Source organism: Ictalurus furcatus, chromosome 19 (assembly GCF_023375685.1).
Source record: "Ictalurus furcatus strain D&B chromosome 19, Billie_1.0, whole genome shotgun sequence".
Lineage (NCBI taxonomy): Eukaryota > Metazoa > Chordata > Actinopteri > Siluriformes > Ictaluridae > Ictalurus > Ictalurus furcatus.
The window spans coordinates 21,325,143-21,345,142 of record NC_071273.1 but is presented as its reverse complement, the minus strand read 5'-3'; the positions used below and the strand labels follow the sequence as shown (position 1 = coordinate 21,345,142).

Here is a 20,000-nt window from a genome sequence, read left to right as displayed (position 1 = left end):
ACAGTATTGCCTTTGTTGTAATACACAATCCATTTGGAGGATATTGTATCCTATTATCGGCTGTTTAATGCGACATTTGTGTTGTTCTGTGGCGTGGGATTAGCGGACAGATACGTAACAAATCCGTATGGCATGCCATTCACAGAGTAAAATGCTCGCTCTGGGATGTATAAGCTTTATACGAAGCACACAATGGAGGCGTTTCAAAGCGCTGGCCCAAGCCCAAAAGCCAGTCAGGCAAATCCAGTGGATCTGAGGAGCATATTGACATCTGCCATATTCTCTCCCTCCTGTCCTGATCGGACCGACTCTAATCCTGCTTAGCAGGTCTGGACTTAAGATATTCATTTAGGATTCATAAAACGCACTGATGTGCTCATTCAGTTAGCAAAAAAAAAAAAGCGCAAGTGTAATTACATAAAAAATGAATGCACACAAGAGACACAAACACCGGTGCATTTTGTTGTTGCGTTAACCACACGGGATGCTATCTCCATGCATCCTCATCTTCGACTTCCTCTTATTGGGTTAGACAGCGAGCCGCTTCCTGTGCCACGCTACCTTTCACCGAGCAGGCTGCTGATTTATCACTGATTACCATGGCCGTAATGAAACACTATTCAATTAAACAAGCCGGGCTCAGGAAGGCCATAAAACAGTGATCAAAGCAAATTAGCCGCTCGACATCATATGAGGGAAATGGAATACTTTTTTCCATAATGGGCCTTATGTCTATATAGCGTCTGATTATTCGTAAATAGAGGAGCTTATGCAGTTAAAGGCAGTTGAGGTTCTCATGAGAAAGTGCACGAGAAAGTGGAAGCTCGTTAGTGACTCCTGTACAAACACACACGTTAGAGTAAAAGCCCACGCTGAAACACACTGAATATTGAAATATTTGCGATGTGTTTAGCGTATTATTATTATTATTATTATTATTATTATTATTATTGGTTTGGTTATTCCTCTGAGAAGATAGAGGTTGTCTGCTGCACTGACTTTGTGATAAGGGATAACCGTCAGATTTTGCTGTTAGCTCCTCAAACCCCCCCCCCCCCACACACACACACACACACACCAAAAGCTTCTTTTCCCACTTAATATTTTCAAGCAACGTTCAACACTGTGTCAATGAGAAATCCAACGTACGAACAGTGGAGATTTTGGTGCCAATGTTAGACTCAAAGTCCCAGAATGTAATGCAGTTATACGAGACTGAGACTCGAGACGCACGACCTGCAAGACGGCGAGCGCGACGGTGTTGACGTTGGTACGAAGAGTGAAAGATGGATCTGTTTGAGTAGAGCGCAGAGAAAGCCGGACAGAATAAAGGAATGAAGCGCCGCTGCGTCGCTTTCTTAAGGTCTTGTGGGTAACAGGCTTTGATGGGCAGTAGTGTCTCAGTGGTTAAGGCTCTGGGTTACTGAGCAGAAGGTCAGGGGTTCAAGCACAGCCCGGCACTGCCGAGCTGCCACCGTTGGGCCCTTGTGTACGGCCCTTAACCCTCCCTGCTCCAGGGGCGCTGTATCGTGGCTGACCCTGCGCTCTGGGATCCCGAGCTGGGATATATGAAGAAAGAATTTCACTGTGCTGTAATATAATATAAGAGACAAAGAAAAGCTTCTCTTTCTAAAAAGGATCACATGTTAATTATAATATTTAAGTGTGAATGAAAACACATTCGATAATAAGTGTATCACTTAATTAAAAAGAAATGATCAAAGCTGAACCCAAACATCATTTCCTAAAGGAGTTTTAACGATAAAGCAGCTGTTTTCACACGCCAGAGCTGCGAAACTTCTCTATCTGCCAGCAAGCGACCTGTTTATCTTTTCTTTTTTTTTTTTCCTGTCTCACTTTCCTTGTAGACAAATCAGCCGTTTCCTCCTTTAGCAACAGCGCTGCTACATCTTCGCTCCTGACACAGTCTCCACCGTCTCTCCGCCTCTCCCTGTGCAAGCCTCCGGATCCCAAATTCATCCGTCTTGCGACTGTCTCTCCTCGTTTCACCTGCGCAGGCTTACATAATGCCTTCTCTGCATAGCTCTTTTCTCTTCTCACACACACACACTGCTCTGAAATGATTCTCTTTATAACTCTGTGTGTGTGTGTGTATGTGTGTTTAAGAGCAGATTATTTATGACGGAAAGCAGCTCTTTACAAGTCAGAACCTCGACTAAATCAAAAAGCAAAAATTCGACGAACGTACGGCAGGAGTATATTTAAATCGGGAAATATACACTTTCTCTCTCACGCACACGCGCACGCACGCTCACATACAAGATCCATGACTTTCATCAGGCAAAGCTTTCGCACAATAGCGATGAAGAAGAAAGAGGAGGAGAATAATGGAAAGGAGGGAGGGAGGGAGGGAGGGAGGGGGAGTTGATTTCTCGGCGAGATGCGAGCCTCGGCTGGCGCTCCTCTCTCAGAGCAATACGCAGGCTCGTCAGCACCAGTGAAGCAGACAATAAATCAGACGTCATAAAGGGCCATTTCGCACACAGGGCAGTTTATTCCTCAGGTTTAATACAGTGTTGATGCGCTGAGGTGATGCTGCGCGGGTTGGGCGTATCAAAGCTATGAGGCAAATAACAAAACTTGGGAAAGTTTTCTGGAAGCGGGAGCTGGCGGAAGTTTAGAACGCGTCTGATCTCGACGTCATTGTCTTGTGATCTCGACGTAACAAAAAGTTGTTTTCTCACTGCGGAATTTTAGCGACGAGAAAATCGCGTGCCTTGTGAATAAGCACGCTGGCGTCTTCACCATCGCTATCTTAAACGGAATGATTGCCCACTGTAGAGATGGACTTTATCTCGTTGTAGACCCGACGGTCTCCTTCTCAAGTCTCGGACACTAATGTGGAAATCGTCAGTCGCTGACATGCATAGAGCTATTTCAGCTTGAGTGAGTTCCTGAGCAAAGTAAAAACGGATTTGTTCATCGGTCGGTACGTTTACACGGACAACAATAATCCGATATCAACCCGATTAAGAAACTAGCATGTAAACAGCGATTATTGATGACTTTAATCTGACTAAAGTCACACTCGAAGTAAACACAAATGGAATTAAGGCGTGTGGAGTATTCCTGTTTTAGTCGCATTATCGACGTGTATTACAGACATGTACACACCTTAATCACACTATTAACGTCGTGTGGGAGTTTTCACAGCATTGTGAGACAGGACACGTACACACACGACAGCGCTCAACCGTTTGACGGCAAACAAGAGAGCACGGCTGCGTCCGAAACCGCGTACTTACCTACTGTATAGTAGGAGAAATACATGTATCTCAGCTAATATATAGTAGGCAAGTATGCGGTTTGGGACGCAGCCCACGGCTTCAAGCAGTCGTCTATTTGCACGTGTATCATGACAAATAATTAACCTCACTTGAAGGTTTCATAAAATTAAAAATAAAAACACCCAGAACTGTATACGGTTCCATAACGAAGACCAACTGTATGTCGATACGTGAAATTCTGGAGGGAACGTCGGACGGCGTGACGTGGGGACATAATGACGTGCGCCGTTAATCGATCTACGTTCTATAACATGTAAAACTGTAACATGAAAGGAATATTCTAAAAGCGACTCATGTAAACACATTAATCACAATATTATACGTCTTATTCAGAATAAGGTCGATAATTAGATTACTGCTGTCCGTGTAAACGTAGCCAATGATGCTGCGGGACTGCGCTAAGCTTTTGCTGCCTCCAGAAGAATAAAAACAGCAGGGTGTTATGACGAGTACACAGAAACATTAAGTCGACATCACAAGAAAATAGCCGTTTGTTATGTGGAGATCTTAGGGCTTCTGTTCTAATCTGGTACAAGTAACAGCCTAGATAAATAAATATATTATCTAGTAAAAGCTCCAAAATGTTTTGGTTGCCCGGAAATTGACTCTGCTAAAAAATTCCTGCTAGCGTAATCTAAACGTACAACGAGGTAATTACCTCATTAAGTGCATTACCACAGGCTAAGGGAAATGAAAGAGTGCATGATCCTGATGTTTGCTTGTTTCCTTCTGAGCTGTGGAGATGTCTCCTCGCATCGTGCGTAAAAGGCATTCGGGTCTGGTAAATTCGAGATTTACATGACAGCGTTGCACTGCTGTTTATTTCAGCTCTTTCAGATAGATTTGTCTCAAACCTGCATTTTCCTGATTCATAAAAGACTGTCTGTCATCCACACACGTGAATTAATCCTCATTTATAGACAGCTCTACCAGATCACACCCCGGTCAATGTGTGTAGTGCAGCAGGTTGTGGGATTACACGTATAGCTTCGAGTGCTCACTGCGGAGTTGAGATAAACACACAACAAAGTCAGTAAGGAGTCGTTTTTCTTTCTTTCTTTCTTTCTTTGATTGTTGAACGTACACGTCTGCCGGGCAACGACGAATATAAAACTACTGATTTGCTCAGGATTCCTTTTTTTTTTAGCTTGATGATTGTTGCTTTATGGATGTTATTACATGCTATTGAATTGTACTTACTCTGTGTGTGTGTGTGTGTGTGAGTGTGTGAGAGAGAGAGAGAGAGAGAGAGAGAATTGGATGGCTTTATCCAAATCTGTGTCCCTTGTATCAACCTTTGAAATCTTAAACTCATCAAACCAAGCTTACACACACACACACACACACACACACACACACAGTGGTACATCTGGGTCATCACTGTCTGACATTGTATTATGAGGAATCTTGGATTAAGTATTTTCTTGTACAAATCCCTCAGCAGGATTAAGAGTGCGATGTAAAAGGCTTTAACATGAAAAAATGTTTTTAATAAACCTCGTCCCGGACTCAGGACAATCTGCAGTGAAATTCCTTTTTATTGTGAACTTACAAGATTAATCCACGTGTAGTGTAAGAGCCCGATCTATTCACACCGCAAACCTTCAGTGTTCTGAGTGACATGACGTCTATGTCAGTGTTACTAGACTAAAACCTGTGAATAAATAAATAAGTATTCTATAACTAATATGTCCACCTTCTTCAATCATAGCAGTCCTATCTATCTATCTATCTATCTATCATTAATGCTCTATGACTGACACGTAACACAATAATATTACTCTAGAGATTATTATTCTTTTCTATAGCTAAAGCAAAGTAAAGCCAGCCCCTATTTAGCAATCATATCTATCTATCTATCTATCGATCTATCTTTCGATCTACCTACCTTCAGACTCTATAAGAAACACATGACACAACAATTTACTTTTAATGAACAGCTAGCGCCGTTTTAACTATCTATATATCTATATTATATAAATCATGGGGGGTACTAACTTTTGCACTTAATGGTATGTATATAGGTGTTTTTTCTTTGTTTTGTAAAGAATCTGGATTCAATACGAGAATCTTACAGAATTACCACCTCACGCTTAACCAGTTTAACACCTTATAAAATCTCAAGCCTCGCATTATTATTAAACCTCTTATGGTCCTGAATCGGAGTCAGAAGTGAAAGTTACTGTGCAGTAAAACACACCGCCCAAACACACACCCCTCAAACACACCCCTCAAACACACACCCCTCAAACACACCGCTCAAACACACACCCCTCAAACACACCGCTCAAACACACACCCCTCAAACACACCGCTCAAACACACACCCCTCAAACACACCCCTCAAACACACCCCTCAAACACACACCCCTCAAACACACCCCTCAAAGACACCGCTCAAACACACACCCCTCAAACACACCCCTCAAACACACACCCCTCAAACACACCGCCCAAACACACACCCCTCAAACACACCCCTCAAACACACCGCTCAAACACACACCCCTCAAACACACCGCTCAAACACACCGCTCAAACACACCGCCCAAACACACACCCCTCAAACACACCCCTCAAACACACACCCCTCAAACACACACCCCTCAAACACACCGCTCAAACACACACCCCTCAAACACACACCCCTCAAACACACACCCCTCAAACACACACGCCTCAAACACACCGCTCAAACACACCCCTGAAACACACCGCTCAAACACACCCCTCAAACACACCGCTCAAACACACACCCCTCAAACACACCGCTCAAACACACCGCTCAAACACACCGCCCAAACACACACCCCTCAAACACACCCCTCAAACACACACCCCTCAAACACACACCCCTCAAACACACCGCTCAAACACACACCCCTCAAACACACACCCCTCAAACACACACGCCTCAAACACACCGCTCAAACACACCCCTGAAACACACCGCTCAAACACACCCCTCAAACACACCGCTCAAACACACCCCTCAAACACACCGCTCAAACACACCCCTCAAACACACACCCCTCAAACACACACCCCTCAAACACACCACTCAAACACACCCCTCAAACACACCGCTTAAACACACCCCTCAAACACACCCCTCAAACACACCGCTCAAACACACCGCTCAAACACACCACTCAAACACACCCCTCAAACACACCCATCAAACACACCCCTCAAACACACCGCTCAAACACACACCCCTCAAACACACCCCTCAAACACACCCCTCAAACACACACGCCTCAAACACACCGCTCAAACACACCCCTCAAACACACCCCTCAAACACACCGCTCAAACACACCGCCCAAACACACCCCTCAAACACACCCCTCAAACACACACCCCTCAAACACACCTCTAAAACACACACCCCTCAAACACACACCTCTAAAACACACACCTCTAAAACACACACCCCTCAAACACACCTCTAAAACACACACCCCTCAAACACAACAGGTTCTCAGGTCTAATAATGAGTGAATATTCCTAAAATCGTAGCTCACCAATCGTAGCTATGTTCTTGATTGTTCTATCAAATCAAACCTCCAGCTATGGCTAATACCGTCTTCACGGCTGAAAGCGCTCAGAAATCCACATCATTTAGTGCGAGGTTAAAATAGGTGTGTGTCCTGGCCGTGTGCCGCAGTAATGAGCGACGGGAAATCTATTTTCCGCAAGAGTAAGCAAATGGCCAAATCGAGGCGTTTCATCAATCCTTTGTGTCCTAATGGCTCTCTGAATTTAGCAGCAGGAGATGAGGAGCGGAAGGACACGCATGGAGGACTGACATTTGTGTTAAACACTGACCATCTAATATAGCGACATAAACACATAACAACATGAAGGGATTATTCCGTTTCTCTACTCTATTCTGCAGGAGTGGACACAGTATGAAATTATATTCGCTGGGAATTTACCATCACAATTATAACCTATAAATGTGAGCTGCAATTTAAATCGAATTCCCTGAGAGTAATAACGCACACGTAATTAAATTCCTGCATTGCTAAAAAGATCATCTGGAACTGATCTGAAACCAAAAATTCAAACCGACAACCGTGTGCAAAAGTTTATACACCCTTAGGATAAATTAAAGAAGACAAGGACGTTTGATTTATAGCATTTAGTGACTTCTACAGGTTTTCCTTCATTCTCGCAAGCAACAAAATGGCCAAATAGTGTATGCTAGGATGCTAATACGGAAAAAAAAAAAAATAACTGTGATATAAATATTGTCTAAAACTCAGACGTAAGGTTTGAAGACCGGATGGGTTATGAGAGCTTTTTCAAAATAATTTCTGGTGACTTCATTTTTTTCAATACGTTGGCTTCATCACTTTTTTTTTTTTTAACTCCAATTATTTTTGCAGATATATTCTAACAGATGTGCATTTTCTCATTTTATATATTTAAAAATATCTCAAATATTTTTCGGTCTATGTTTCGTACACAAATTCTAATAGAGAAACGCATTTTCCTATTGATCATTCTACAAAAAAAAATGGCGGTGCAAATTTTTGCGGTTTTGAAATGATTTTAAAAATATTTTTTCGTTTTTTTTTTTTTTTTTTTTAACTTTCTGTCTTGTTGCAGGATACAGCCACATTTTACTTGTAATTCTTTCTTTTGTATATATATAAATATATATGTGTCTGTATATATATATATATATATATATATATATATATATATATATATATATATATATATTTACATATATACATTTATAAATCAACATGGCATCAGCTGTCAACAATATTAAAAGTAACAGGAAGTCGACAGGAAATCACACACACACACACACACACACTCACATATATACATATATACATATATATGTATGCATATGTTGACTTGGCTTTACTTTTACTGTCGTTGTCTTACTGCAGGATATATTCACATTTTAGTTAGAACGCTGGGGGCACAAACTTTTGCACTTCTCAAATTATTTCTAAAATATTCTTTTCTGCTGACTTGGCTTTACGTTTTAGATTTATAGCGTTACCGTTTCAAAAACCATGGGGATACAAACTTTTGCACTCAACAGTATGCGGTTAATCAGGTTTGGGGTTTTTTTATTTTTTTATTTTTTTATTTAAAGAATCTGTTTGCAAGAGCCAGCTTTCTGACGCATTCACACAAATGACAAATTACGACCTCACCGTTAACCAGTGGGGACAACACGAAGAGAAAAGGAAATGGAGGAAGGCAACAAGGAAAATGGAAACACAGTTTTCCAAAAGGTCACAACACTAGCACTGAAGGAAAAAAAAAAAAAAATCTGGTAGAGATATCAGAATGACAGGTGATCAAACAAATAAAGAGTGTTAAGCGAGCTGCACCTCAAAGGTCAGTCATTGTCCCCGTGTGCTAGTGACTCATTATCCAGAGCAGAGATGTCACAATGAACGCGCAATACAGGATAAATACAGCATTCTGTATGACTCATGTGATCATATTTATATAAAGACTGCTTCTGGCGGTTTTAATACCAAGTTACTGACATAACACACTAAGCCATAGATTTTTTGTTGTTGTTGTTGTTGTTATTTATTGTTATTGTTCCAGGGTGACTTTAACATTTTATAACAACTGACTTTATATCTTAGTGCACTTCTGGTAAGTCAATCACGTTACACTGATGCTGGTAAACATAGAAACGTTATTTAATGATAGTGTCAGAGAAATAAGCATAATTCCGCTGTTACATTGTTGCAGTTATGTTATTAGATAGTTATTAATAAGTATTAATTAGCATCTTATAAGCAGAAAAAAAGAAACGGACATTACCTAAGCGCTTGAAGGCCAGAGAAAACTCGAAAACTCAAAAATGAAAAACCATCCCTATGTACTACTGTTATACAACAGAGTTTCATATCAATGTCTCATGTCATGACATTGTAGAGTAAGTCAGCCCGAAAAGTGACGTAACTCATAAAACATCTATATCACTTGACTCAGGTGTTATGCTGACTTGACACAAAAACGATAAAAGAAGTCTTTATGTCAGCTGACACTCAATAGAATAAGCCTTCATAAATATCTATTCAGGTTGTCACGAACGGCTTACGTCGGTGTTATGAAGTGCTATTAACACTTCATATCGACCATATTTCACAAAAATGATGAAAGCATGATGAAACCCTAATGTCAGCTAATAACACCCACTTGAAGAAGCTTTGATAAATGTTCACGCTGGTTTATACCAGTTATCACAACTGACTTATGTACATGTTAAGAAGTGTTATAAACACTGCCCTTAAGTAAAGTGTTGCCCATAATTGTGATTGTTATTGTGTTTACAACTAATATGTACAATATATAACAACAATAACACGTATGGGTAAGACTTTACCTAACAGTTTATGTCAGTTGTCATTAATGTCTTGTGTAGGAGTCATGAAGCGTTATAAATACCACCATTAATTAATGTATTACCCATCATTATTATTATTATTATTACATTTAGATCTAATATGTACTGTTTATAACAAGTATAGGTAACACTTATATAAGGGTAGTGTTCATGTGGGTTTATGCCAGTTGTCATAAACGACTTATGTAGGTGTTATGACATGTGAAAAATACTTCCCTTAAGTAAAATATTACGAATGATTGTATTTGCTTAGCAAATAATACACTTATTAGTAATACGTATTTAACAACAGTGACAAGTACGGGTAAGACTTTACTAAAGGTTAGTGTTCTTGTAGGTTTATGCCAATTGTCATGAATGGCTTATGGAGGTGTTATGTAGGTGCAGTGTTCTAAACGCAACATTTAAGTAGTGTTACTCATAACTGTTATCGTTGTTGCATGTGTATTAGCTGTAAATGTAATATGCTATGAGTGAACACGTCCAACTTAGCCCGCATCGAACTGTAATAAAGTAGTTTTAACTTTTAAAACTAATCTTTCGCAATATCCATGCAGAGATCCTAATCATAATGATGACGCGCTGAGCGAAACTGCCAGAGAGTGCCCGAGGCACACGGTTAGGGTTGTATTAGGGTTACTGCTGATAGACAGAACACAGTAGACTCTTTGACAAGACCTGGCCATGTGCGCTATGATGGAATGACTTTTACCAGTAATAAATCCTGCCAACATTAATCCCAGCTGTATGTACGTGTATGCAATAATTTCTTTTACAACTTTGGCATTACCTGGCTCTCAAACATGCCAAGTACTTGCTCTAACGGTTGCATGTCAGCTGGGTCATTAATACATCTCTGATATATATCCGTGCTAGAAAAGCAGGAGGTTGGATCTGATGGCTTCACGCCGTTACAATTTCCTCAGGCAGATTTCGCCTTGGCCGAGCGCCAGCTCTCATCTGCGCCTCCAGGAGCATGGGAAGAAAGATAGTACTCCATTCTCTTTCTATTTACCTTCTTTCCTTGCTCTGTTTGTCAGAGCCCTGTGGTGTAAACAAAGAAGGCTGTTTTCCAGCCATTTCGGAAAGGGAACATGGGGTTCTTGTAGGGCTGTGGATAATGGGGACGTAATCCATTTCTCTCGTTCTGTCCTTCGTTCCTCCCTCCCTCCTTCTCTTTCTCTCTTTCCCTCGCTCTCTCCCTCCCTCCCTCCCTCCCTCCCATCACAGTTTGCCAGGTGGTTCAATTTTATTTCCTACACACATTCACCTGATCGCATTTCTCTCTTCCGAGCCAATCCTGCCCCCCGGCTCTCCAGTGGAGGGGTTGCGAGGGCTCTGGGAAAGATCACACCTCCGTCCTCTGGGACAGGGAATGGAAACCAGCGCAGACAAAGTCAACAAAACGTAGCTTAATATTTGACATTCGTTTGAAATCTGAGAAAATGAAGTTCATGTGCTAGTAGATGGATGTATTGATATACCGAATTATAGGACCTTCTGTGGAGTCGTTCATTCTTCAGCAATCACTTTATCCTGGTTAGGGTCACGGTGAATCTGGAGCCGGGAATACTGGGAGCGATGTAGGGACACACCCCGGATGGTACCATGCAAACACTCGTTCACACCGAGGGTCGATTTAGAGTCACCAATCCAAGTGGCGTTTTTGAGACGTCTCAGGAATCCAAAGGCAACTTCCTTTTGAAACTGACAATCAATGGACACGTTTCATAGCTGTCTAAGCAAGCCTACAATCTGAGAAACAAAAGGGTTTCTCAAGAGTTAAGCGTTCTAGCTTCTTAAACAGGACCTAAATTGGAGCCCTTTGAAAGGGTACCCCTCCCGCTTAACAAAAGCTTGATGGGTCATTCAAGCCTGAACATTTAAAGGGGGATTTCAATCAGTTTTACGAGTGTCTAACCACACTCTCATTCAGGTGTGCCTTGCAAAAATGACAGCAGCTTGTGAAGCGTGTCCAATGGAAGCTCGAAAGAGGGAGAAAGGCTCTTATCTGAAAGCCAGCGTGAGGATTCGACATGTCTGGTGTATGCAGAAGTATGACAGCTGTGATTATCTCATGACATGGCTGCTGAAATTCCACTGAATCACTTGCATATGATACCGTTCAGAATTACTGACTGAACAAGACTGATGTGTTTTTGCTTATGTCAGAACATGTGAAAGTATGTTTTCTCACAGTAGGGGATGCCACTTATGTTACAGAAGTTATGATTATGATTATAATTTTAAGCCAATTAGACCACGTTGATATAAACGGTTGTCACAGGCAATACCTCGGGGGGGGAGGGGGGGGAGGGGGGCGATCATTTGGCACTAACAAGCTATGTTCCCATAGAATTTAGCAAAAATGTAACTGAAGCTTTATTTCACGACTAAAACGTCTAACACGTTGTATAACGTCCAAGGAAACTAGATACCTGCTATTGAAATCTGACAACAATTGCACTACAAAAAAATCATTCCCTCATTCGATATTATTCATATTTTCTTCCATGAGGCACGGTGGTGAAGTGGGTAGTGTTATCACTCCACAGCTCCAAGGTCCCTGGCTCGATCCTGAGTTCAGGTTCAGGCTTGAATGAAGCATCGAGTCTCATTCAGAGGACCAAGTAAAATCAATTTAAGAAGCTAGAACCCTTAACCGGTCAAGGAACTCAGACACTTCTGAAACTTGAAACTCAGTGTTGAGTATTTTTGCAAAGTTAAGAAGAAATATCATTTTATTTCGAAATGAAATCCCAGCGAGCCTCACAGCTGCAAGATTCCCGGTTCAATCAGACTTCCTCCAACCTCCCGAGAGTAGGTGGATGAACTGTGCTAAATCGCCGTAGATATGAATGTGAGTACGCAAAAAATGTGAGTTCTACAATATCCTCATGACTCATCCCGGGAGTATTCCCATCGCCTCATGCCCAGGATTCCCAGGGTTGGCTTTGAATCCACCGCAACCCTGACTAGCATGAAGCGCTCACTGAAGATGAATGAATGAATGTTTCTCGCGTTCACCCAGGAGCTGACTGCAGGTCTTTCCCTCTCGCTCATCACGTTATCACAATTCCCTCCAGTGCTAAAATCAGGTATTAGACCTAAATCCACTGTTCTGATCGCAGGCAGCGATTTAGACTACGCAGTATTTTTGCCTGCCACGAGCTTTCAAATGCGTTCACGCGTCTGAAAGAAAACTAGTTTATTACTCGTCACGCATGGCTCGGATGAGGCAAACATAAAAGCCGGCGCACTGGGATGTTTATGTCGACGTGATGTGCTGGGTTTTATCACTATGACGATCAGCGAGGCTATACAGGACAAGGCCACACTGCAGAAGAAAGAAGAAGAGTCCAGACGTTCTGTCCAGCGTTCGGCTCTACGCGTGGGAAATATTACAAGGTACAAGCGCGCTAAATTCATAAGAAAATCCAATTACTCAGTAACTCAGTGACAAGATCTTACACACAACCACTGTATACATACTCACCTCATACATGCATACACACACACACACACACACACACACACACACACACAGAAAAGGACTAGAGGACAACGTCCTGATGCTATCCTGACTGTACACAGCTGTCCTGAAAGAATTCAACACACTGACAACACACACACACTATACACACATTACTGAGACACACAAGGTTTAGAAGTGAACAGGACACTGTTTAACAAGACAAGGTCTAAGCCTGTATAAACAGACCATGTGTAGAACTAAACAAAACACACACTCACACACACCAGACAAGACAAAATGTCCCCACAAGGACAAAAGTATCTGATATTCCTATACCTGATATAAAAACCAAGATTAAAAAACTATGCACATATACCTACACACACACACACACCAGACGAGACAAAATGTCCCCACAAAGACAAAAGTGTCTGATATTCCTATACTTGATATAAAAACCAAGATAAAAACCATGCACACACACACACACACACACACACACACACACACTACTGGAATACCCTTGTGCTGTTGTAGCAACATCATCATAACAACTGCACTAGAAACATTTTCACTTGACAGATTGCACACACGCACACACACACACACACACACACACACACACACTTTTTACCAGTTCTGTAGAAAGGAGCGATCGAGCAGATTATCATTAAACACCAGATTATAAATATTGATTTTCCTTCCACGCACAGTCGCGTCAGTGTGTGTTTTTAGGTAGAACACATATCCGGTCAAAGCTCGTTTCAGTTCCGTTTCAGTATGATTACATTTCAACGCATCCCTGTTTGCTTACTCACCGAACTGGCATCCACTTGGGATACACTTATTGCTCCAGAATTAATGGCACCCTTGATAAACAGGGCTGGAAAAGCTTATGAATAAATGACTGTGGTTATCTTAATAGCACCCTGACAATATGAGAGAAAGCTACCCATTCACTGAAGTACATTTATTCTAAATGATCAAAATATACTGTATATTTTCACAAAACCCACATGTGTCACAATTATTGGCATCTCTATGTATATTGACAGCCAGTATAACAGCAATAAATCTCCTATAACGGGTGATGAGACTGGAGAATAACGTAGCGACGAATCCGAGAGTACTCTTCAACACAGAATCTCTTTATGTTCTCGGTACGGTTTATATCAGGGTGTGTGACAAGCTTGGTCACTGAACCATGGTTAGAATGGTAGGGAAAGTGTCGGAAAGGTTTTTTCACAAATTCATGGAAAAAAAAATAAAGTCCATGAACCATATTATGCTGTGGGCCTGGGTAGAACATAAGACTTTAAATTCTCCTCTCATCCTCATCCTCATTGTAGTATTTGACAAAAAAATAGCGCAAAATCAAACAAACTCCGCATTATTCCGCAGAGCGTGCTTTTTTTAAATTATAGCTCCCGCAGATCTGAGCCGAGACGCGTCGTGTGACGTCATCACGATGCCCGTTCATCCGACGCCCTCTTCGAATTCACGTGCGTCAGCGAAAGAGTACAGCTAAAAGGTCTCGTTTACCAACAAACATCCTCGCGAAAGACAATTCTGTGTGACTGCAATTTCGCCGATTCAAGTAGATTTCCGCAAAAAAAAAAAAAAGGAAAAAAAAAAAGCACAAAATACTCAAAATCAATCATTTCTGGCCGCTACGATCATGAGAAACTGCGTGAAATATCATACGAAGCCCATTAGTTGTAGACTCCTCTATAATACAACCTTTACGTTTTCCTTATAGGGACATTTTACGGTTCTACATAGAAACGTACAGCTAATGCGCTTTATCTGAATTTTGACTTCGCAACAATGCTTAGTTAATTATCCAAGATGAGAAGCTCTAATATTTTAAAGACGATCCAATCGATGTACGAGTAAAATCTTGGCTGTGATTTAGTAAACATTTCTAAAACCAGCATGACTTCCCTAGCAGATCTTCTGTAACGGTTTATTAAAACACACACATGCATTTATGGAAATTATTTCGCTGAAGGCAGCTCCTTGGACCAGAGCCTAGCTACAGAGCTAGAGACATTACTTCAGAAAGGGGAAATTCATCGATTTTTCATTTTCGTTACCCTTTCTGGTCTGATTAGTAAAATGATTATGAAAGCAGAATGTTTAAAGACGATTGGACAGAGAAGTAGATGTTTATTTTCCCTGCATGGAATTTGAAATATCTCAGTGTCTATGAAGCATAACCACGTTGAGGCATGTTATTTATCGCCATCAACTAATCCGTAATGGTTAGGCATTTAAAAGGTAACTGTTGTCACCAGTCTGGTCAATTTTACGTAACTGGACCTTTAGATTGGAGTTGAATATGCTTGGTGTGGGGCTGCGGGATCAGAAGGTCGTGAGTTCAAATCCCAGCACTGCCAGGACACTGAGAATTACTGGGCCCTTGAGCTGTAATGTAAGTCGTATCGGATAAGGGCATCTGCCAAATGTAAATGGAATGCAAATGGTGTATATATAGCATACCAGTGCCATTGACTGATCCCACACACACACACACACACACACACACACACACACCTAAATCTTAACAATTTCTGAAATTCCGACTATTCAAGGTCCAGACCCTTAGCAAGGCCGTGAAAAATCTAATCTCCAGTCTCAAAAAAAATTTGGTAATTTGTGTGTGTGTCAGGTGCCTGGCGTCCACGTGGAGAGCGGCTGCCTCTCACATTGTCACACACCGAAGGCTATTGCTGTAAAGATTAGCCTTTACAGAGTCAGTAATAGATTTCTTGATTAGACATTTGTGCATGGATTAATCCAGGGCACATAAAAACATAAAATCTGCCTCTTTCTCTCTCTCTCTCTCTCTCTCTCTCTCTCACACACACACACACACACACACACACAAAGAAAGCAGCAGCTCACAGTCACCGCTGATCTGCCAGAGTCCTTCAGTTTACAGCCTATTATACCACTCACAGGTGAAATGCCGAGTGTCTAAGTCTCTCTCAATCACACACACACACACACACACACACACACACACACACTGCATGCACAGTAGCACAATCTCAGGAACAATTACTTTACTTCCAATGTCAACACCAGACATTTAACGATGTGTTAAAAGTGACTGGGAGTGAACAGTCCAGCCAGTACCAGTCACTCAGACCAGAGAGACTTCAACTTCAGTCTCTGTGCAAGTCAGGCCCAAAAACCAGCAGCATGCACTTATGGATTTATATATAGATGGGATTCTCCATCATGAACATCAAAAAAACTGAAACCTAAATGAATGGATGCTGCAAAGCTGGCACTGAGTGTAATCACGTCTATAAATACTATAAATATATGACGAAAGTGTAAGCTTTATAGTGCGTTTCTACAGCAGGTTCAGTGAGCATGCGTATATCATGACCAGCCATATGAATCAGACAGAACAACCAAATCATGAATATAATCATATAATCCATATTTAATAAGCAGTACTGGTCTGAGTTATTAAGGCATGCTGCTTGCTGGGGTGGGGTGTAATTCATCTCTACTTCTGTATACATGATATAAGGATTTCTTTATTTTAATATAATATATAATATATATGCTATATTTCTATATCAGCTAGGACTGGTGTTCAGAGTTTTACACTAAGCTACTAAAACTGAATACTGTTGCTCAAAATGCCATATCAAAAACCATCCACAGAATCAAATACATGAGTTTGGATTCATTTGATTCATTGATTCATTTGATCAGCCATGTTATATGTTTATATTAAAAAGATGTGTGAGCTGATGTTTTAGACCCACACACACACACACACACGCGCGCGCGCGCGCGCACGCACGCACTCGCACACACACGAATGCGATTCGCGATTCGTGGTTGCGAATCGATTCCTTTTGATTCGTACAAAAAGAATCGATTCGTTGAGAGAATCGATCGTTCAGTTAGCGGGCATCAATTTCTGCTGCGTCCCACCGCGCGTGCTGCTGTAGCTTACTAAGAACTGCGTGAGAAACGTACGCCACCTTTGGGAACTAGAGAGTGGACATAGTCTGAGAGAGACAGAGAGAAGGAGAGAGAGAGAGGGAGAGAGACAGGCAGACAGGCAGACAGACAGACAGACAGACAGATAGATAGATAGATAGATAGATAGATAGATAGATAGATGGATAGATAGACAGACAGGCAGACAGAGAGAGTAAGACAGACAGATAGATAGATAGATAGATAGACAGATAGATAGCCAGACATACAACAGATAGACGGATAGAGAGAGAAACAGACAGACAGACAGATAGATAGATAGATAGATAGATAGATAGACATACAAATAGGTAGAGAGACAGACAGACAGATAGATAGATAGATAGATAGATAGGTAGATAGATAGATAGATAGATAGATAGATAGACATACAAATAGGTAGAGAGACAGACAGACAGATAGACAGATAGAGACAGACAGACAGAGAGAAAGACAGAAACAGACAGTCAGATAGATAGATAGATAGATAGATAGATAGATAGACAGGCAGACCAAGAGAGTAAGACAGATAGATAGACAGATAGCCAGACATACAAACAGATAGAGATATAGAAAGAAACAGACAGACAGACAGACAGACAGACAGATAGATAGACATACAAATAGAGAGACAGACAGACAGATAGACAGATAGAGACAGACAGACAGAGAGAAAGAGAGAGAAACAGACAGACAGACAGAGAGATAGACAGACAGACAGATAGATAGATAGCCGCAAACGTTAAATAAAGGGTGCAGATATAGCCTTATTATGCATAATGATACATAATTATGAGTGGCGCATAACAGTTAGATGAATATTCAAGAAGCGTGTCTGTTAAATCCGTGACGACCATCCTACACAAATTCTACACACATCCTGCACAAATTCTACACACATCCTGCACAAATTCTACACAAATTCTACACACATCCTACACAAATTCTACACACATCCTGCACAAGTTCTACACAAATTCTACACACATCCTACACAAATTCTACACACATCCTGCACAAGTTCTACACACATCCTACACAAATTCTACACACATCCTGCACAAGTTCTACACACATCCTACACAAATTCTACACACATCCTGCACAAATTCTACACACATCCTACCCACATTCACATTTTCCAACTGCTTCCGGTGGTTTGCTGTTTAAATTTCAGCACACAGACCACACACTGTATGACTTTTTATTTTTTATTTTTGAAACTTTCCAAACGACTGCACGATTCCCGACTCAACCGCGTAACAGGAAATGAAAATAAAAACACGACTGCACTTGCTGTTCCTCCCTCCTTGCGCGCAAAGTGTCGATTTAAACCTGCGCACTAAAAAAAATCCCCAGTGTGGATTTCACACACAGAGTGTGTGATTAAATAAACAGGGTAGGAGTTACTTCAACACTGCAGGTGTTTCATCCGCACTGGGCTGTTTAGTTTCTATTTTGAATGATGTATATTTGATTTCCTATGCCGTAGTCGCTCCACCACATCGCGCTCCACGCCGTGCGCACGGGAAAGTCGCGTTTCCCCGCCAGCGCGAAAGCGCATCTATATCCAAGAGCGCATGGGGCGAATAAAGAAATATATAAATAAATCCATTACAGCAGTTTTTTAACCCCTAACTTCACACATGTCGTGGCGTGCTTATTTCCTGCCTCGTACAGGATGTATAGTATATTCTACGCGCTCAGAATCAGGTCGGGGTTTTTTTTTGTTTGTTTGTTTTTGCGACATCTAACGCTTAACGCGCATTTTTTAAATCCTCATGTGCTATATGATCTGCTGGTGATATCATCACTCTGTGGCGAATATGCTTGAACACTAAGACCACAGCCTATCACAGGCGAACTTCTGCACCGTTCCTCATGGTGTTCGGAGAAGAACGCGTAAGGCTGAGAGTGTTCCCGTTACGCCGTGAGTATGAAGAGTGTCATGCCTCTCGAAAATGCCGCATCGGTGCTAAAAGGTGAGGAGCATCTCACCGGACTCAACTCCGCACCGCAGAGTCTTGCACAGTAGAGAAATCCTGCCATCACGCGCATCACCGCATTACCGAAGTTCCACTCGAGGAACGCGCGTTTTCCGTGCACGCGTAATAACGATGATGATGATGGTGATGATGGTTTCACATTCAAATCACCGATAATTCAAAGCTGTGCGTGAAAACAGTGCTCAAGCAGGCAGCGGATGAAGCATGTGGTGTGTGTGTGTGTGTGTGAGGATGTGTGTGTCCTCTCTCTCTCTCTCTCTCTCGCTCTCTCTCTGGGCGCGGATGGTGCAGTGCTCTCCCGCAGCGCTCCCGCATGCACAGGTAAAATATATCTATATAGATAAATAACAGCATACGCATACACCTGCGCTGAAGAGCTTAGAGGTCGTGTAAAGACCGGGTGAGGAATCGGTGTGTGTATCCTTGTTCGCTTACCTGTGCTGCGGGTTTGGACTTCACCACCAGCACCTCCGCCGCTGCCGCCGCAGTCGCGTGCACGTTGCGGATAGATAGCTACAGATACACACACACATACACACACGCGCGCGCACACACACACACACACACACACACACACACAGATATGCACAGTCGCACAGCAAACTCCGCTTGCCACTTTTTCTTTTGGATCTGGGGTGATGAATGCAAACCCAAACGCAGAAATTCCACAAAACGTTGTCACGGAATTAAATAATAAACGAAAAAAATCCAAGTCGTTTTAAATCCCGCGTGAGCGCGAGGCGTCCGCGAGGCGTTCCCGCGGCAACTTTTCGGTTTTTTTTTTTTTTTCTTCTCAAGACACA

At 41.8% G+C, this 20,000-nt stretch overlaps 1 protein-coding gene across 1 annotated transcript in view; it reads right to left on the bottom strand.

Moving 5' to 3' along the window:
• The window catches only part of plxna4 (plexin A4), a 347,014-nt gene extending 327,295 nt beyond the window's left edge, over positions 1-19,719 (bottom strand). Inside the window, exon 1 of the mRNA XM_053650138.1 lies at positions 19,633-19,719. The gene's annotated coding sequence lies outside the window, so the exon portion shown is untranslated. The remainder of the gene's footprint in view (positions 1-19,632) is intronic.
• Between the last annotated feature and the right edge of the window lie 281 nt (positions 19,720-20,000).